Raw genomic sequence first — 18,093 nt, forward strand, 5'->3', positions numbered from 1 at the left:
TTAGAAAATATATTTTTCCTCAAAGTGTGGTTTATATTGGTATGTACTAGGTTTATCATTATTTTGGAATTACATATTTTTAAAATCCTCAGTTTTATTCTAGTGTGGTACAGACCCGTGGCTCTTGTTTATGCGGGTGATGCTTCTCTGGTTTCCTCAAGAATTTTGAAGTGGGTATAGGATCCTGAGACCGAGAACTGTGAGAGCAGCCCCGTTAGCACGCCCCGTGCCCCCCGCAGGGCTCCCGTGGAGCGCTCACCCAGCCTCTGCCCTCGAAGCCGTCTGAGCGCCTCGCCAGCGTCCTTTGTGTTGTGCTCTCACTGTCCACGTGCCTGGTGCCGCTCTGCTTCTGAAATCTCTTAAGTTCTGGAGCTCTCAGGGAGCCCAGCTTCTGTCCCTGTGCTTGTCTGCCCCCTTGCTCCCCCGGGCTCCATCCACGACGGGTCGCGGATGGTCATGGATCCACGTCATGTCCTCCTGACCTCGCGTTCTGTGTGTTTCCACCTTTCTCACAGCCTCCTCATCATGCCACACACCACCAGGCAAACGTCCAGTCTGGGCTGGACACAGGTCTTCAGGATCCTCAGGCAGCCACGTGTTTGAGACAGAGCCACATGGGACGAATGCGGACACCTGATTTCTTATTTCACCTAAGGCTTGGTGTCCTTGCACGTTACTCTAATGGAGGTTTTTCATTTCTGTTTCCCATTCTTCTCAAAGATGACTCACCTTTAAGTCCATTCACCTTATCTCTACGTCCTCACACCTGGCAGACAGTGTAAGTTCATAATTTGAAGTTATGGGGTGGAAAAGAAGATACTCCTCGGAGATCATCCTTGGAGACGCAGGGTGAGGTGGTGGAAGGAGTAGCAGAAGGGAGGAAGCGGAGGGGACCGACCCGGCAAGGAGGGGACGTGAGCCGCCTGTCTGCAGGCGGTCCTTCCCAGCCAGAGAAGAGTGCCACCCGCCCGTCCTGTTCCTTTCCACACCCGGCCCACGTGGTAGCCAAGGCGGGCGCAGGAATGAATCCTCGCTGCTCCCAGGTTCCCTCCATGTCTAGCCGTCATTAGGGACTCCTTGTGCTTCGGTTTCCTCTTGGGTTGTTTTGAAGTTCTCAGACATCTGTAAGGCCTTGAAAACAGCACCTGCTGTGTAGTGAGCCCTCGTTAGCTGCTGCTCTTCTCCACACCCCCCCCATGTCTCCCGTCCGCTGCTGCTTGGCAGTGGGACACCTGGACACACACGGGAGTCTGCTGGCCGCCCAGCCTCCCTGTCCCCTTGTCTGGCCTCCTCTCTGCTGCCCCAACCATCTTTTTTTTTTTTTTAAAGATTTTATTTATTTGACAGAGACACACAGAGAGGGAACACAAGCAGGGGGAGCAGGAGAGGGAGAAGCAGGCTTCCCACAGAGCACGGAGCCGGGGCCTCGATCCCAGGACTCTGGGACCATGACCCGAGCCGAAGGCAGCCGCCTAATGACTGAGCCACCCAGGTGCCCCCCAACCATCTTTTAAAATGTCTGCCTGACTGCGGCTCTTCTGCTTGGACCGTGCCCGGCTCCCTTGGCTCGGCAGCTTGGCAGCGCCTTTGTGCCTTTGCCCTGCCTTCCTTTCCTCTCTTGGTTACAGCTCTCGCTCCTCGGCTCTGACGGGCCCAGTCATAATGGGCCGTTTGTCGTCCTGAACACACACTCTGCTGTTTCACGCTTGGTGCCTTTGTGTTTGCAGGGAGCCCCCTACCCCAATGTGCATTCCTGCGGGTCCCGCAGGGTATGACCTCTGGACTGGAGCCCTTCCCCTTCCAGCCTTGCTGCTATCAGCAGTCACCCTCACCTTGCATGGCCCCTGTATGGCACATGTTGTGGCGTGCTGGACATATCTGGTCGCAGGCGGGGCCGTGCTGTGGCCAAGACCCCAGCTAGAGAGCCACTCTGCCCTGTCCCGCGCACCTGCTTGGTAGCTTGGTCACAATGAGTTACTTAGCTTCTCTCTCTCTCTCTTTTTTTTTTTTTTTTTTTTAAAGACTTATTTATTTCAGAGAGCGTGAGCCCAAGATGGGGAAGGGGAAGAGGGGATTCTATCGAGCAGACTCCCCACTGAGCAGGGAGCCCAGCATGGGCCTCGATCCCAGGATCCTGACATCATGACCTGAGCTGAAATCGAGAGTCTGACACCAAACCAGCTGCACCACCCAGGTGCCCCTGAGTCACTGAGCCTCTCTAGCCTCAGTTTCCTCATTTGTACGTTAGGATTAATAGTAATTCCTACCTCGTAGAACTGTAGTGAAGATGAGGTATCCTGGGTTTCATTAGACATAAGACGCCAGGACGTGTGAGACGTGCCGTTATTTCACCTACCCCTATCGAGGGTTACCTGCTGGCAGCTGGGGGAGCGTTCTTGACTTCAGACGTGCTGAAGTGCGAAAGTACATGAGTTTGAGATTCAGTGAGATGCAGTCCGCAGAACCGCTGGATGGTGCGGGCTGGGGGCCCCGCGTGCATCACCGGTACGTGCTCGCCTCCCTTGCTGGACTTGGAACCCGAGAGGAGAGGGACTAAGCTGGATTCGATTTTGTGTCCTCGGAATCGGGCCGGATAGCGTTAGTGATTGCAGTGTGTATCTGAACGCCGCCCAAGGCCGGGAGCCGACCGTTTTCCCAGACCTACAGCGCACGGCGCGCTGAAGTATGTTCCCTTTCTTCCAGGTCCCAATTTCTGAGAAGCCCTGACCGGCTCAGCTTTTGCTCAGCTCTGGGGGCGTCTTCTTCCTATTCCCACTTCTTAGATATTTGGTATTATGAGACAAAATACGGATCTGGAAAATTGTAATTGACGGTCTTTCTTTTGCTTTTAAGAACTTTGAAGAATTAATTGAACACTTCTCTCCCCCCACCAGATTTCCTCCTATAAATTTTTTCACTCTGAAGTTTAAGAGAAGAAAGATGAGGGGTGCCTGGGTGGCTCATTCGTTAAGTGTCTGCCTTTGGCTCAGGTCGTGATCCCAGGGTCCTGGGATCGAGCCCCGCATTGGGCTTCCTGCTTGCAGGAAGCCTGCTTCTCCCCCTCCCCCTGCTTGTGTTCTCTCTCTGGCTGTCTCTCTCCCTCTCTGCTGAATAAATAAAATCTGTAAAAAAGAGAGAAAGAAAGAAAGAGGAGTGGTCTTCTGTGTGGGTAGGGAGGGAGGTCAGGGCCCTGTATTAAAATGCAGCCCCTGAGGGATGGGGAGGGACAGGTTCCTAATCTTCCGCTTGGTAGGGGCCCAAGACCTTTGAATTGGGGACTGGTAGCGGTGTTGTGAAGCCTTTTCCAAACATTCTTCTTTTTCAGAGTCCTGGTTTCAGTAGCAATGAGAACAGGCTGAAATCTGGATGTTTTTTTGTGGATAATTGTCTTTCCCAGTTGCTCCCAAGATTCTGTCATTACGTTGCCAGATGTAGTTCTTGATGTTATTAAAAGCTTTAAGTTTATGCAAATTGATTGACTTACTGGGAGAGGCTGAGGTGGGGGACTACTAATCAGATGATATTTTGAACTAGAATTCAAAGGTTTTAAATGTCGATGTAAACTATAAAAGTCTATATTTTTAAAGATTAAATGATCTTGTTTAATGCCAACAGCTAAAACTGAATTTTATTTGTACATTTGAGTCAACTTGGAGAACGATTATGTGACTTCATTATGTTACTGAACCAGGTGTGGAAGCAAAAGTTGGATTTTTTTTTTTTTAAAGCTGAACAATAGCGGGCAGTTTGGTTCCTTTCAGGCATCTGTAAACAAAGTGAGAACAGGGAAGAATGGAGTGACTTCATCTGTCAGTGTCACCATTTGTGTCTGGTCTGGTGAATACAGCTCAGCTCTTTTCCATTTTTTCTGTGAACAAGGTTTCATAAAAGAACACATGAACTCTCTCATGGCTTTTATTATATTTGTAATTCACTGCGGTCTCTTTGTTCCGGCTGAGAGAACACCTGGTCAGAAAGGCAGGGTAGATCACTGAGCAAGCCCGGGCTTCCCAGGGACAGTGGCGTTTTCTGAAGGAACATAAGATTACCTGCCAGTCTCTCGGAAGGAATCAAGAGTGTGTTCTGGTCACCAAACCCCAGATTCTGTATGCAGGGAGAAGCCTTAAAGTGGGGATTCTGCTGAGGTGGTCACTCGACCTTACAGAGGACAGAGAAGAGGAAAAAGAAGAGTGGGAACCTGTGTTGTTCTTACCTGAGGATACCTCCACTCCTCACTCGTTGGCAGAGGAATCCTGTGAGTGAAGGTCTGGCCATGGACGCAGCAGCTTTGATACCAGAAACAGTTGACTTGGTTTGGAGGACAGAAGACTCAGGCAGGGGCGAACAGAGAAGGCATTCAGCCCCGCTGTCCTGCAGATGTGGGCCATACACTGAATCGGGGATACTGGGAGAGAGAGAGCCATAAACAGACTTGAGAATATCTCCGTGCAACCCTGGCTGCCTGGAGACTGCATCCAGGCATAGGGGAGGCTTGAGAGGGCCTAGGGGAGAGTACGGGCTGGGACAGACCTAACAGGTGCCGGACTGTGAACGAGTTCTCTAACCCACATGTAGATAACACAGGCAGGCCTTACTGGGCGACAGTATTTGAACACAAGCTTGGACCACTGAGCTCTGCAGATGCGGGTGATCCCTAGAGTGAGACTGAAAAATAAAATCCAAGTGTTTAAAAAACTGAGCAGAGACATCAGCTGCTACATACCACAGGTGAGAAAGAGTGAGCAGATTACGTCCAAGCTAAAAAACAAAAACAGCACAACAATGTTCAAGGAAAAAAAAAATCAAAATTGAGTTACTTTATTATTCAGTACATCCAGATTTAAACAGAAAACTTGGACAAACATGGAAAAGGCAGTCAGTTCAAACTGCCTCTACATAGATCCAGATGTGGAATTTACCAGAGACTTCAGGGCAGCTGTTAAAAATACATTTGAAGAAATAAAAGAAGATATGATGACCATGAGTCAACAAATAGGGAATAGCACTAAAGAAGCAGGAACTGTTCATCAGAACCAAATGGAGTCCTAGAGTTGAATAGCTAATAACCGAAATGAAAAACATACTAGATGTGCTACCTAGTGATTGGTGATGCAAAAAAAGAATCTGTAAACTCAGAGGTAGATCAGTAGATATCAGCTGGTGAGTAGCAGAGATGTAAAACACACTGAAGAAAACCAAACAGCCCCCAAGTCTTACAGGGCAATGTCACCCAGACCAGCATGTGCGTGGTCAGTGCTTCCAAAGGAGAGTAGAAACAGGAAGGGCATTTGAAGAAATAACATCCATCAGTATTCCAGACTTGATGAGAAACATGAATCTGCTGACCTGCGAGCTCAGCGAGCCCCAAGTAGGAGAAACAAGCAGATCTTCACTAAGATACATTGTAGTTGCACTGTTGAAAGACCCTGCGAAGAAGGGCATCTGGAAAGCAGCTCATTGTCTACAAGGGAGCAGTACAGTTCTCACCAGAAACAGTGGAGGCCAGAGGAAGTGGAATGACGTATTCTAAATGATTCTAAATGCCGAAAGAAAAAATGTTCAACTGCAAGTCCTATAGCCAGCAAAGTTATCCTTCAAAAATGGCAGTGAAATAAAGACCTTCCTGGATACACAAAGACCTGCCTTACAAGAAATTCTAAACAAAGTTGTTTGAGTTGAAAGGTAGCATAACAGATGGTAACTGGAATCCACAGGAAGAAACGAAGAGCTCCAGAAATGGTACATGTGGGCAGTGAATATAAAAGATGGTGTACATGTATATTTTCTTAATTTATCTAAAGGGATATATGAAGCAATAATTAGACCACTGTGTTATTAGGGTTATACATAGATTCCATATACGTGACAATAGTAGTATAAAGGACAAGGGAGGAAATGAAGCTGTACTGGAGCAAACTTGCTATATTTTATCAGAATCAAGATAAGATGCATACTGTAATTCCTTGAATAATCATGAAAATAACTAAAAAATGTATAGTGAAAAAAATCAACATAGGAATTAAAACAGTATGCTACCAACCATTATTTAATACAAAATGAGGCAATAAAGGAGGAACAAAAGAAACCCGAGACATTCCTGAATCAAATAGCAAAATGGAGGCTATGAATCTAACCACATCAGTAATTACACTAAAAGTGAACCAAAAGGCAGTCTGGATCCTTAAAAAAAAAAAAAAAAAAAAGACCTAATCATATGCTATCTGCAGCACATTCTTTAGAAGAAAAGATACCAACAGTTTGAAAGTAAGAATGGATAAGATAATCTTGCAAGTGCTGGGATAGTTGTTGAAGAACACTGCCCAGCTAATAAATGAGTTTGGCAAAGTTGCAAAGATACAAGATCGGGAGACACAATTATATTACTTATATTCCAAATAGTCCAAAAATGAAAGCACAAAAGCAATTCTGTTCATAGTAGCATCAAAAGGTTAAAATACTTTGGAATACATTTAAGAAGAGATCTACAACCGCACTTGAAAACTGTAAGACATCTCTGCGAGAAATTAAAGGAGATTAAATGGGGCCGCCTGAAGAGCACATGACTCTTGATCATGGAGTCGTGAGTTCAAACCCCACAATGGGTGTAGAGCTTACTTTAAAAAAAAAAAAGGAGAGATATTTCATATTCATGGGTTGGAAGGCTTATATTGTTAAGATGACAGTTCTCTCCAAACTGATCTACAGATTTAATGTAATCTCTCACAAAAATTTAAAAAGAAATCGGCAGGCTGATCATACAATGTATATGAAAATACAAAGGACCTTGAATAACAAAAAAAATTTTTGAAAAAGAGCAACAAATTCGGTTGTACACTGTGGTAGAACCACAGTGTATATGTGTATAAAGAAGTTTATAATATACAACGGTATAAAGAAGTTGTGATAATAGTGTAAGGACGGCCACGTATCTCACTGAAACAAAGCTGAGTCTAGAAACAAACCTTTATTTTTTTATAGTCAGTTGGTTTTCAACAAAAGTGCTGTGGCCATTCATTTGGGAAGAACGGTCTTTTCCGCAGATGGTGCAGGAACAGTTGAATATGTGAAGAACTAAAAGGAGACCTTTACCTCACACCATACACAAAAAGCCACTCAGAATGTATCATAGACCTAAACGCAGCACCTAAAACTATAAAACTTGAGAAGAAAATGTAGGAGTACTTTATGACTTTGTTAGGCAAATTCTTAGATATGACCCTCAAAGAATGGCCCCCACAAAAAACTAATGGTACTTCATCAGAATGAAAACGTTTTTTTCTTCAAAAGACACTTTTAAAACAATAAAAAGTCAAGCCACTGGGAGATAGTATTTGCAACACATATATGTGATTGAGGACTTGATCCATAATATATAAAGAGCCTTTACAACTCAATACTAAGACAACCCAATTTAAAAGTCAGGAGTATGGGCTCTAGTCAGTAAGTACTCGAATATCCGAGTACCTGCTTTGTGCCGCAGTCTGTTCCAGACAGAGACCTATGATGCTGAGCCTATTGCCCTGGAGTTACTGGCATGTGGGGGGAGGCAGAGGGGCGGGTCAACAGATGCAGAAGAGCGAAGTTATTTCAGAGAGAGATGCATGAAGTAACATGGATGCTGTTGGGGAGAGTTGACACGCATGAGCCAGCAGTTCACAGAACCGGAGGGAGAGCCCAGGAATGGCGGGGAGAGGCCCGCGCCCGCCTCTTGGGAGTGTGTGGTGGAGTCAGAGACCAAGAGCGGTCCAGGCTTGCAGGTGCCTGGTGCGCAAGGTCACCGGTGCTATGAGGCGAACTCCGAGAGGCAGGCTGGGCCACACTGTAGTTGTGAGTACAGTGGGACCCCACCAGCGAATTTTGAGCAGAAGGATGTACCTTGTCAGACTACGTCTCCAGCCGCTGGTGGCTGGTGTTCCAGAAGCTTCCAGAGGGACGGGGAGACCAGACCAGACATGTTGGTGGCTTCGGACCTGGAAGTTACTGTGGAGACAGAGGCGGACACGCCGGGTGGACCGTAGGGGCAGGAGTAATGACTGGATAGAGGATTGGCTGTGGGACAAGACAAAAAGGGAGGACTCGGCTTCTGGAGGCTCGGGCGGCAGGCTGGGCGGGTGCTGTGTGTGAGGTGGAGAAGCTCCGGGCTGGCTGCCCGCCCAGCTCAGCCGGGGGGCTTGATTAGACGCTCAGGGCAGTGAGCACTGGCAGGCAGACGGGCAGTTAGTGATCACGGTGAAAGCTTTTCAAGGCTTGGAATTAGATGAAATCTTCCAAGGAGGAAACTCTCAAAAAGAGAAGGTTGGAGGCCTTGTTCGGGTGACTTTTCTCAAGTACCAGCCAGAAGAGGTCAAGCCAGCATTCCAACCTGGGTCATTCTGAACTCTGGAATCAACTTCTGTGTTTTCTTGAGACACCCTCATTTAAAAAGTTGGCCATTTCTTCTCAGTTTCTATAGGCAGAAAAAGCTATAAGATGCTGGAGTTAAGGGCACCTGAGCAGCTCAGTTTGCTAAGTGTCTCTCTTCATGATGGATTCCTGGGATCGAGTCCCACATCGGGCTCCCTTCTTTTCCCTCTCCTTCTGCCCCTCCTCCTGCTTCTGCTTGTTTGCTCTTTTTCTCTCTGTCAAGTAAATAAATAAAATCTAAAAAAAAAAAAAAAAAACCCTCAAAACCGTTGGAGTTCTTTTTACTTTTCCTTAGAAATCCTTCACACTCTCTTTCACATTCTCTCCCATAGTTAGGGACGTCTTTCCTTGGGCTGTGTAACCGTCCTGTGACTTCCAGAATTCCTTTTTCCTACAACCCATCATAATCATTGATTAGTCTTTATTATTCTCCACATAACTATTTCATCCTACTTACTTCTTTGCTCAAAAACCTTGGAACGCCTATAGGAGAACACCCAAAATACTCACATTCAAGAAATCCATGCCCTTCAGAATACTTGGAACCTTACTTTACCAACTAAGCTTATATTCTGTTGTTTCTCCCAGTTTTTGCTAGATAGGTGTCACTCTGCCTTCGGTGTGGTGTACTGACTCTTGGCTCACCACAACTTCCCTCAACTGGGAAGCACCATCTTCTCTGTCATTCTGGTTCTGTGTTTGGGGCCTACATAGACATTGTCATCCTGGGAGGAGCCTTCCAGTCCTTTTCTGGCCTGTGGGGATCTTTCACACTAATTCTGTTGTGCTCCCTATTCATCTTCTCAGTACCATTCACTCACATGCTCATGTCCCACCCAACAGAACTGAAGAGAAAGTCTTCTCTTTGTTAAGCTCCTCAAGGAGCTCAGTGTCGTGGAGGATGTGGACAGCTAAGAAACCAGTTTTTGCGAAGTGTGATAAAGCTTTTCTAAACGGAGCCCCGTGGGTATACTAAGACAGAAGTGACTGGTGTTCATAGCTAATCCCACGAAACCCAGCCCTGTTTCTCACGATGGGCTCTCACACATTGTGACAACATCCCTGACTTCATGGCAGGTTCTTGAACTGGAGGACTTGTATCTTTCAGTTCCTCTATGAAAGGCAAGTGTATTGAGTCAAAATGACGTCTTCAGGAGCCAACTCTAGGAAAAGATAAGACATGTGATCTTTAAATGTGAAGAATGGCTATTGTGTATCTTTAAAGAGGGTGTGTTTATAAACGTGGTAATAGTGGAAGGAGCTTTTGAACTTGGTTCTTAGACCACATGGCTAGGTAGTTGATCACCTGTAGGTTATTTGAGGATAAATTCAACTGTTATTTAGGGGTGTCTGGGTGGCTCGGTGGGTTAAAGCCTCTGCCTTCGGCTCAGGTCATGGTCTCAGGGTCCGGGGATCGAGCCCCGCATTGGACTCTCTGCTCAGCAGGGAACCTGCCTCCTCCCTCTCTCTCTGCCTGCCTCTCTGCCTACTTGTGATCTCTGTCAAATAAATTTTTAAAAAATCTTTTAAAAAAATAAACTTATTTATTTATTTATTTATTTAGGATTTTATTTATTTATTTGTCAGAAAGAGAGAGAGCACAGGCAGGGGGAATGGCAGAGGCAGAGGGAGAAGCAGGCTCCTTGCCGAGGAAGGACATCCCCCCCACCCCACCGATGCAGGATTTGATCCCGTGACTCTGGGGTCATGACCTGAGCCACCCGGTGTCCCTAAACTGTTAATTGTAATACTTCAGCAGAAACATCTCAAAATGTGTTATTGAGTGCAAGTAAAAAAAAAAAAAAAAAAAAGAGAGAGAGAGAGACCAGTTTCACAGTTTCACATTTATTAAAAGTCCTTTAAATGTATAGCTGGATTATTAGAATAGATAATATGGGAAATTATCAAAAAGATTTTAGAAACCCGACATTCTAATAATGGTCTTAAGATGAAATTTTGCGACTGCCAGTAGTTTGTACAAATTAGACACACGCGTTTCCCTGAAGCTCCACTGAAGTGGTAGGAAGCTGTCCGAGGCGTCAAGTCCAAGACAGAGGTGTCAGGACAGCTGAAGCCCCAGGTGCACACAGAGGACAGTGCTGTCGAGGGGCCTGCCTGTCCCGCCCATCCGGGGATCATTCCAGGAGAGCAGCTCTGTGGGCCTGCACACAGCTCCGCTGCGACAAGCATGTCGTTCCCTTAAACTCTGGAACTCTGTGCGCATATGACGTTCTTATAAATAATGACGAAGGAGGAGGTGAGCCCCCTTCGGGATGTTGATTTAACTTTCAGAAACTGTTGCATAGAAAAACAATTCTGCATGTCTCCATCCACAGAAAAACGGCCACATGAAAACAGACTCAATTAATCATAATGTTTTTAAATAGAAAATGTGGATAATTTTTAAGCAGTGATCTTTCCCAGTCTCTGCTCCTATAAATTATTTATTGAGTACTTTTCAGTCTGCATTTCCCATTAGTGCCATCTTTAGAGTTAAATCTAATGAAGCACCAATATTTAATTTTTAGTTCTTAGCTTATGTTTATTGCTGAGATAAAAAATAAAAAGGCTAGCTAGATTGGGTGAATTGTAATTATTTAATTTGAAATGGTATTTTCTATAAGTGGAAATGTGTTAATTGTGGCTAGAAATTTGGGGATCAATTTTGAGAGAAATGGATTTGATCCGTGGGCTTGGAGAATTACTTACTTACAGGTGTCTGTTTAAACTGAGTGGAGTCTCTCTTCAAAATTACCCAATAACCCATGGGCTTCAGGATCATATGACACCAGCAGAGGTGAAGTTTGGAGATATCAGTTTGAATAAAATTAATCCTTGACTTAAAGGCTTTTGTGACCCACTGGCAGTTTTAACCTGAGCTTGCTTCTGTCAGCATCGCGTTTCCAGCCGGCAGTGCCAAGGAGACAGAGGAAGAGGACCCGACTAGATCAGGGATGGTTTAGCAGCAAGCAGTTTGTACAAGAACAAACTGATATTTAAAGTGACATGGAGCCCTAGCTCACCAAATTAATTAATGCGAAAACAGCACCAGTGGAAAATCATGACCGACTAGAGACAACACTGGTGGTGACAAACTTGTCCTTCCCCCATCACTGGAATTTCTGTGATCTGCCTGTGCGCACGTGTGATGGATGCTTTGAGTGAAGATGGAATGGGAGAGCTGGGCTGTGGGGATCGGAATCACAAAGATGCATCCAAAGTGACTTAAGTTTTTTGGGGCTAAGCAAGGGCATGAGAGATGGAGCTGTTTACCAGGACGGAGAAGACCATGGAGAAAGCAAGAAAAGCGGTTTTGGTGGGATCAGGACTTCTGCTTGGAACATGTCAAGTTCCAGATGCTTACTAGCTAGGCAACACCTAGTGATGTTAAGTAGCTTGCTGGTTGTTTGAGTTTGTTTGATTAGTAGGTGTAACTAGGCTGGAGCTTGAGACCCTGGAAACTTTCAGTATACAGACATATGTGGAATCACGTGGTGGGGAGACATCCCCATGGAAATCTGTCACTGGAGAAGAAAACCAAACCCGAGCCTCAGGATGAGGAGAAATACACAAAGGAGACCGTATACAATGTGTTTGTTTCCAAAATAAGTTTAATCAACTTTAGATATAATTTACCTAAAACAAAATAAACCACCAGTTCACTTTCAGTGTAATTAACATGGGACAAATGCATAAACTGTGTAACCACCATGCAGATCAAGATAGAAAACATTTTTACTCATGCCCTGAAGTTCCTTCCTTTCCCTGTGTAATCAGTCCAGCTCTGTCTCCAGCAGCCAGTGATCTGCTTTCTGTCACCATAGATTAGTTTTGCCTGTTTTAGAATTTTGTATAAATGGAACTCTACAGTATGTCATCTTTTGCGTTTGCCACCCGCCTCCCATTTTTTAAAAATTCCACTTAATGTTTTAAAATTTGTCCATGCGTGTTTATCAACAGACTGTTCCTTTGCTGCTGGGTGGCTTTCCCAGAAAACCACCATAATTTATGTATCCTTTCACCTGTTTATTAATGCACTTTTGGATTGTTTCAGAATTGGGGCTAATATGAGTAAAAATTCTAAAATATTTTTGTACAAGTCTTTTTTACAAGTCTTTGATGGATAGGTGTTTTCTTTTCTTTTTTTTTTAAAGATTTTATTTATTTATTTGAGAGAGAATGAGTGATAGAGAGCATGAGCGAGGAGAAGGTCAGAGGGAGAAGCAGACTCCCCATGGAGCTGGGAGCCCGATGCGGGACTCGATCCTGGAAGTCCGGGATCGTGACCCGAGCCGAAGGCAGTTGCTCAACCAACTGAGCCGTTCAGGCGCCCTGGATAGATGTTTTCATTTCTCCTGCATGTGTATAGCAGAATAAGTTGGGGGACTTAGGGTGAAGGTATTTTTAATTGTATAAGAAACTGCCAAACTTTTCCAAAGCGATTATATGGATTTTCATTCCCCCGGTGAATATTGAGGACACCGGTTGCTTTATAGTCCCAGCCCCACACTTGATTTTATCCTACTTTTCAGTTGTTGTCATTCTAATGGGTGTTTAATGGTGTCTATGATTTTAATTTAGATTTCTCATGATGAATGATGGCAAGCATTTTTTTCTTGAGCTAATTGATCAATCGGACACCACCTTTTGGTACATGTCTGTTCAAGTCTTCTGACTTAAACTTTCTTATTTTACAGTTCATTCAAATTTTTACATTTCAGTATGTCTTTTGTCAGTTTTTAAAAAATTTTATTTTATTAAAAATTTTTTAAAGATTTTATTTATTTATTTGATAAAGAAAATCACAAGTAGGCAAAGAGGCAGGCAGAGAGACAGGAGGAAGCAGGCTCCCTGCCAAGCAGAGAGCCCGACGTGGGACTCGATCCCAGGACCCCGAGACCACGACCTGAGCAGAAGGCAGAGGCCTTAACCCACTGAGCCACCCAGGCACCCAGTTTTGTTTTTTGGTTTTTTTTAAGGTTATTTATTTATTTACTTATTTGACAGACAGAGATCACAAGTAGGCAGAGAGGCAGGCAGAGAGAGAGGAGGAAGCAGACTCCCTGCCGAGCAGAGAGCCCGATGTGGGGCTCGATCCCAGAACCCTGGGATCATGACCTGAGCCTAAGGCAGAGGCTTCAACCCACTGAGCCCCTCTTTTGTCAGTTTTATGAACTATGAGTATTTTCTCCTGGTCTGTGACTTGCCTTTTCATTTTCTTAGTGGTGATTTTTTAAATTAAGTTTTTAATTTTCATTCCAGTATAGTTCACGTGCAGTGTTAGGTGACTCTGAGGGAGGGCAGTATAGTGACTCAGTGCTCATCATGATAAGTGTACCCTAGGGGTGATTTTTGAGGAACAGAATTTTGAAATTTTGATGAAGTCAGCTTATCAATTTTTTATTTTGTAGAATTTTTGTGTCTTTTCTAAGAAATCTTTATCTGCCCTAAGGTCATGAACATTTTTAGAAGTTTTATAGTTTTATTGTTTAGGCTTAGATCACTGATCAATTCTGAGCTAATTTTTGTGTATGTTATGAGTTAAAGGTTGAAATCAATTTATTCCCATACGTATATCCATTTGTCCCAGGAATGTTAATTGCAAATACCATCTTTTCTGTATTAGATTGCAACTCCTCTCTCTGTGTGGCTTTATTTCTGGACTCTGCTCTTTGATCCACGTGGCTAACTTTGCACAAGACTTTCACATCAGAATACGGACTTGACTTTCTCCTTATTTTGCCTTTCCAACCCTCTGTATATACTTCCCCAAGACCCGTTTGCTTATATGCTTTTTGTTTTATAGTGTTCCATGTATTTTTAGAGTTGTTTCAAATACTATGTAGAAATGTAAAGCCTACAGATTAGCCAACAGTGTGTTTGAAAGAGAAGAGCAAAATTTTCAAGGTTTCACAACTACATCTAAGTACCTGATTTCAGGACCTAAGTATAAGCAAGCAGAGTCTAGGAAAAGCTAGACAGAGGGAAAGGCAAAATGAGGAGAAGATGGGGAGTTAGAACACAGAGGTGTAAGCCTTTTCTGGAGCTGTGTTTCTGCTGAGGCCATGCAAGCTCTTGCGCCTTGGAAAACCAACAGTTCAATTTCATTTCGTTAACAGTTTAATTTGATGGTAAAGTTTAATTGATGTTAACGTTAAAACTCATTTGTTCGATTTTGTCTTTGTTCCCACTAGGATTTTGAACTTTTTGGTGATGTTACCTGTTTTCCTCATTTGGGAAGAATTCTTTTTCCCTCAGCATTTCTGGTTCATTAATCCCATGGTCCCTGAACTCTCTGTTTTTTCCTGAACAGTTTCCACTCTGTAGCTGATAACGTAAATGAATAAATATTTTAGATGTGATTTCTCTTTTTGAAATGAGGCATTAATTCAACATTTATATTTAACAAACAAGAAAATGTTCTGTTCGAGAACCCATCCTATGCTGTTGCTTTAATTTTGTTATAAGTAATAATTATATCAGGATACTTTTGGCTGCAGAGAGCAGAAATCCCAGCCCGCGGTGGCACAGCAGTGTGAACAGTATAGAAAGATTCACCTTTCAGAGCAAGAAGTCATGAGGCAAGGCAGCTCGTGTTGGCTAAGTCAGCAACTCAGTCTTAATGAGGGCATCAGAAAGCTTACTTAACTTTTCTATTTTGCCATCCTAGCATGTTGGCTTTGTCCATAGGCTAAATCCTTTCATAAGCTAAAAGTGGCTGCCGCGCTTACAGACATGCCAGTAGGCAAGGTCGTACTCCAAGAAAGAAGCAAAGCCTTTCCAGAAGCTCTGTGTCAGGTTTCATAGACCAGACCCAAGTTTTATGCCTACCCATAACCCAGGCAGTTGCAAGAGGGTCAAGATCACGGTTGATTGAGTTAAGAGTCGTCAGGATCCCTGGGTGTCGCCTTTTTTAAGTACTGTCACAGGTAGGAAGAATAAAAAGTGACAGGGCCATTCTTTACATCTAGGTCTATTCTGGCTGGAGTTTATTTGCACGTGTATTTTTCTGTTTGAAGGCACTCTGTGAAAATCAGACGTTGAGCCTGGCCCTTGTGATCATTACCAGGCACATGTGTGCTGGCTCGTCCGTCTGCTTTCCTCCGCTCATCAGCAGAGGGCAAAGTCAAAGGCGTGCCCCATCACCTTGCCCTGTGATCTCACTTAAAAGAAAACAACAGAAGTTGAATGTGCTTTGCCATTAGATCGGAATGTGTTTCAGTTGCAGAAAATGGGGGGGGGGGGGTTTCACCCCCTGGGATTCTTGCTGGATTAGGTTGTTCAGAGCCGAAGCAACAGCTCATTGGATCATTAAAGAATCAGGATTCTTTTGGTCCGCCGGTGCTCTCTGAGCCTGTTTCGCCACCCGCGGTGACAAGATGGTTGCTCCAACAAGCACTAGATCTGCTTTCTGGGCAGAAAGAATTCAAAAGTGTGAAAAGCCGTACCAGCTGTCTCTTCCCTTTTTTGTTTTCAGGAAAACTATCCAGCACCATACATTAGAAATACGTTGTGAGCCACAGATGTAATTCGCAATTTTCCAACACTGGCAGTTTCAAAAGGAAAAAAGAATACATTTTATTTTATCCAATACAGCCAAAATAGTATCATTCCAAAGTATAGTCAGTATAAAAATTCTTAAAGAGAGCTCTTAAATTCTTTGTGAAGCCTTCAAAAAGCAGAGCGGATCGTGCAGCTGTAGCCGTCTCCATGCAGACTAGCCCCAGTCCAGGTGCCCCGTGACCACCTGCAGCCCGGCCGTGGTGCGCCGCGGAGTGTTAGTGACTCCCGGGCTTTCTGGGGAAACGAGATGCGTAAGTTCACATACACAAACTTGATACACATTTTACTAATACAGTGAAGAGATTGTTCATGATTCACAAGTCATAATAAAATACACAACACTCCTCATTGTAAATTCCACGGAGCCGCTGATTCTTGCAGCATACTTCCACTGACTTCTGCCCAACTCTCAGCTGCTCAGCCCCCATGCGGCAAGATCGGACTAGACAGAAGTACTTGGTTGCCATCCGGTTCAGTGAGGACGCTGCTTATGTTGTGGGCAAACAAACGCAGTTAATACGGATGTCGGCTGTCATTTCTGTTTATGTGAGTGAATATGGTGAAAATCGGACAAGGAGGATGTAGGTCGGAGCTCCACTCGACTGTCCACGTGTGAGCGACTTCTTTGCTGCCTCAGTAATAGCTTTTGCGTAATGGGAGACTATTTCCTCTTTCTTTCTTGTTCACAGTACAATGGCTGTAGTCATGACGCCCTTTTAAAAGTTGAATATGCTTTTCTAGCATTTTCTTCACCATTTTCCCCCCATCCTTTGTTCAACATTTTAACTATAATTCAGATCCATCAAATTTCCCATGAATATGTTAGGCCTCGAGGGTCATTACAGCTGTTGCAACCATTCAGCAATGCTGCCATGGACACACCTACACAAATGGACATGAGTGTGGCCAAGGAAAATGTCATTTACGAAACCAGGCAGTGAGCGCGGTTTGGTCTACAGCCTTTAGTTTGCTGATCTTGGTTTAAACGATTGATCGCAAAGGTTTATAGTGTTTGCCCGTTTTTATAGTGTAAATGCTTCTGCCCCTGTAGCCTTGAAGTGACTCACTTGAAGTCCCTCAGTGGGGGTTGGGAAGAAATGCTCAGTAGCTCACCGTTCTAGATATTTCCATCACGCAGGTGCAGGACATGCGAATAGAATTGAGGATGATAAGAAGGAAGGAATTGAGACCGTGATGAGTTTTGAATATTTAATGCCTTTGTAATACTGTTTATTTAGTTTATAATAATGGCTGTGTTTAAATGCCAATTGACAAAAATTCTTAAACTATCAGCTTTCATGAGCTCCTGTGAACCAGATCTAGAACACTCTTTCCAGTGGAGACCATATTGGACAGCACAGATCTCAGTCTTTTCCAGAACGTCAGCAGAATACACATCACAGACAAGATCTGTGTATCATGGGGCGTGCCTGGGTGGCTCAGTGGTTTAAGCCTCTGCCTTTGGCTCAGGTCATGATCCCGGGGTCCTAGGATGGATTCCCACATCGGGCTCCCTGCTCATCAGGGAGTCTGCTTCTCCCCCTCCCTCTGCCTGCTGCTCTCCCTGCTTGTGTGCTCGCGCTTTCTCTCTCTCTCTGTCAAATAAATCAATTACATCTTTAAAAAAAAAAAAGAAAGAAAGATCTGTGTATCATGCCGCTCTAACTGCAAGAGGATGGGCATTGAACATTTAGCCTTGTGGCCTCTAGAGTAGAGGAAAGCAGGGGGCAATGGAGACAGAAATGCACATGGAGTGAGTCACCTACACTCTACAGTTGTGTTCTGCCACACAGTTGTGTCTACTACAGTTGTGTTCTAGAACTACTTCTTCAATGATATACCAGTATGTCTTTATATACACACAAATGTGTGTAGGGTTTTTTAGTACCTAAAACGGGATTATTCTTTAGTTCACTTTTTCTGCTTCACTGATCTTTATTGTGTGTGTGCATATATGGATGTCTCCTTACTCACTATTACTGAATTCCATAGTGGGGCTTTCTGTTTATTTTATTATTTCCATTTATTTTAACAATATCGTATTGGAGACATGTATTTGGTTCTCTGCATATCATTAGTGCTTTAATAAGTAATTTTTAAAAAGATTTTATTTATTTATTTGACAGA

The 18,093-nt window shown here is 44.1% G+C and overlaps 1 protein-coding gene and 1 long non-coding RNA gene across 3 annotated transcripts in view; one reads left to right on the forward strand and one right to left on the reverse strand.

The window, feature by feature from the left end:
• The window catches only part of MBOAT2 (membrane bound O-acyltransferase domain containing 2), a 119,468-nt gene that overhangs the window by 61,331 nt on the left and 40,044 nt on the right, over positions 1-18,093 (forward strand). The window lies entirely within an intron of this gene.
• On the reverse strand, positions 3,726-8,603 carry LOC116596227. Its single transcript, XR_004288073.1, has 3 exons — positions 7,876-8,603; positions 4,214-4,405; positions 3,726-3,765 (listed from the first exon to the last, which is right to left on the reverse strand). It is a non-coding gene; the product is annotated as an uncharacterized LOC116596227 (long non-coding RNA).

Source organism: Mustela erminea, chromosome 7, assembly GCF_009829155.1.
Source record: "Mustela erminea isolate mMusErm1 chromosome 7, mMusErm1.Pri, whole genome shotgun sequence".
NCBI classification, from domain to species: domain Eukaryota; kingdom Metazoa; phylum Chordata; class Mammalia; order Carnivora; family Mustelidae; genus Mustela; species Mustela erminea.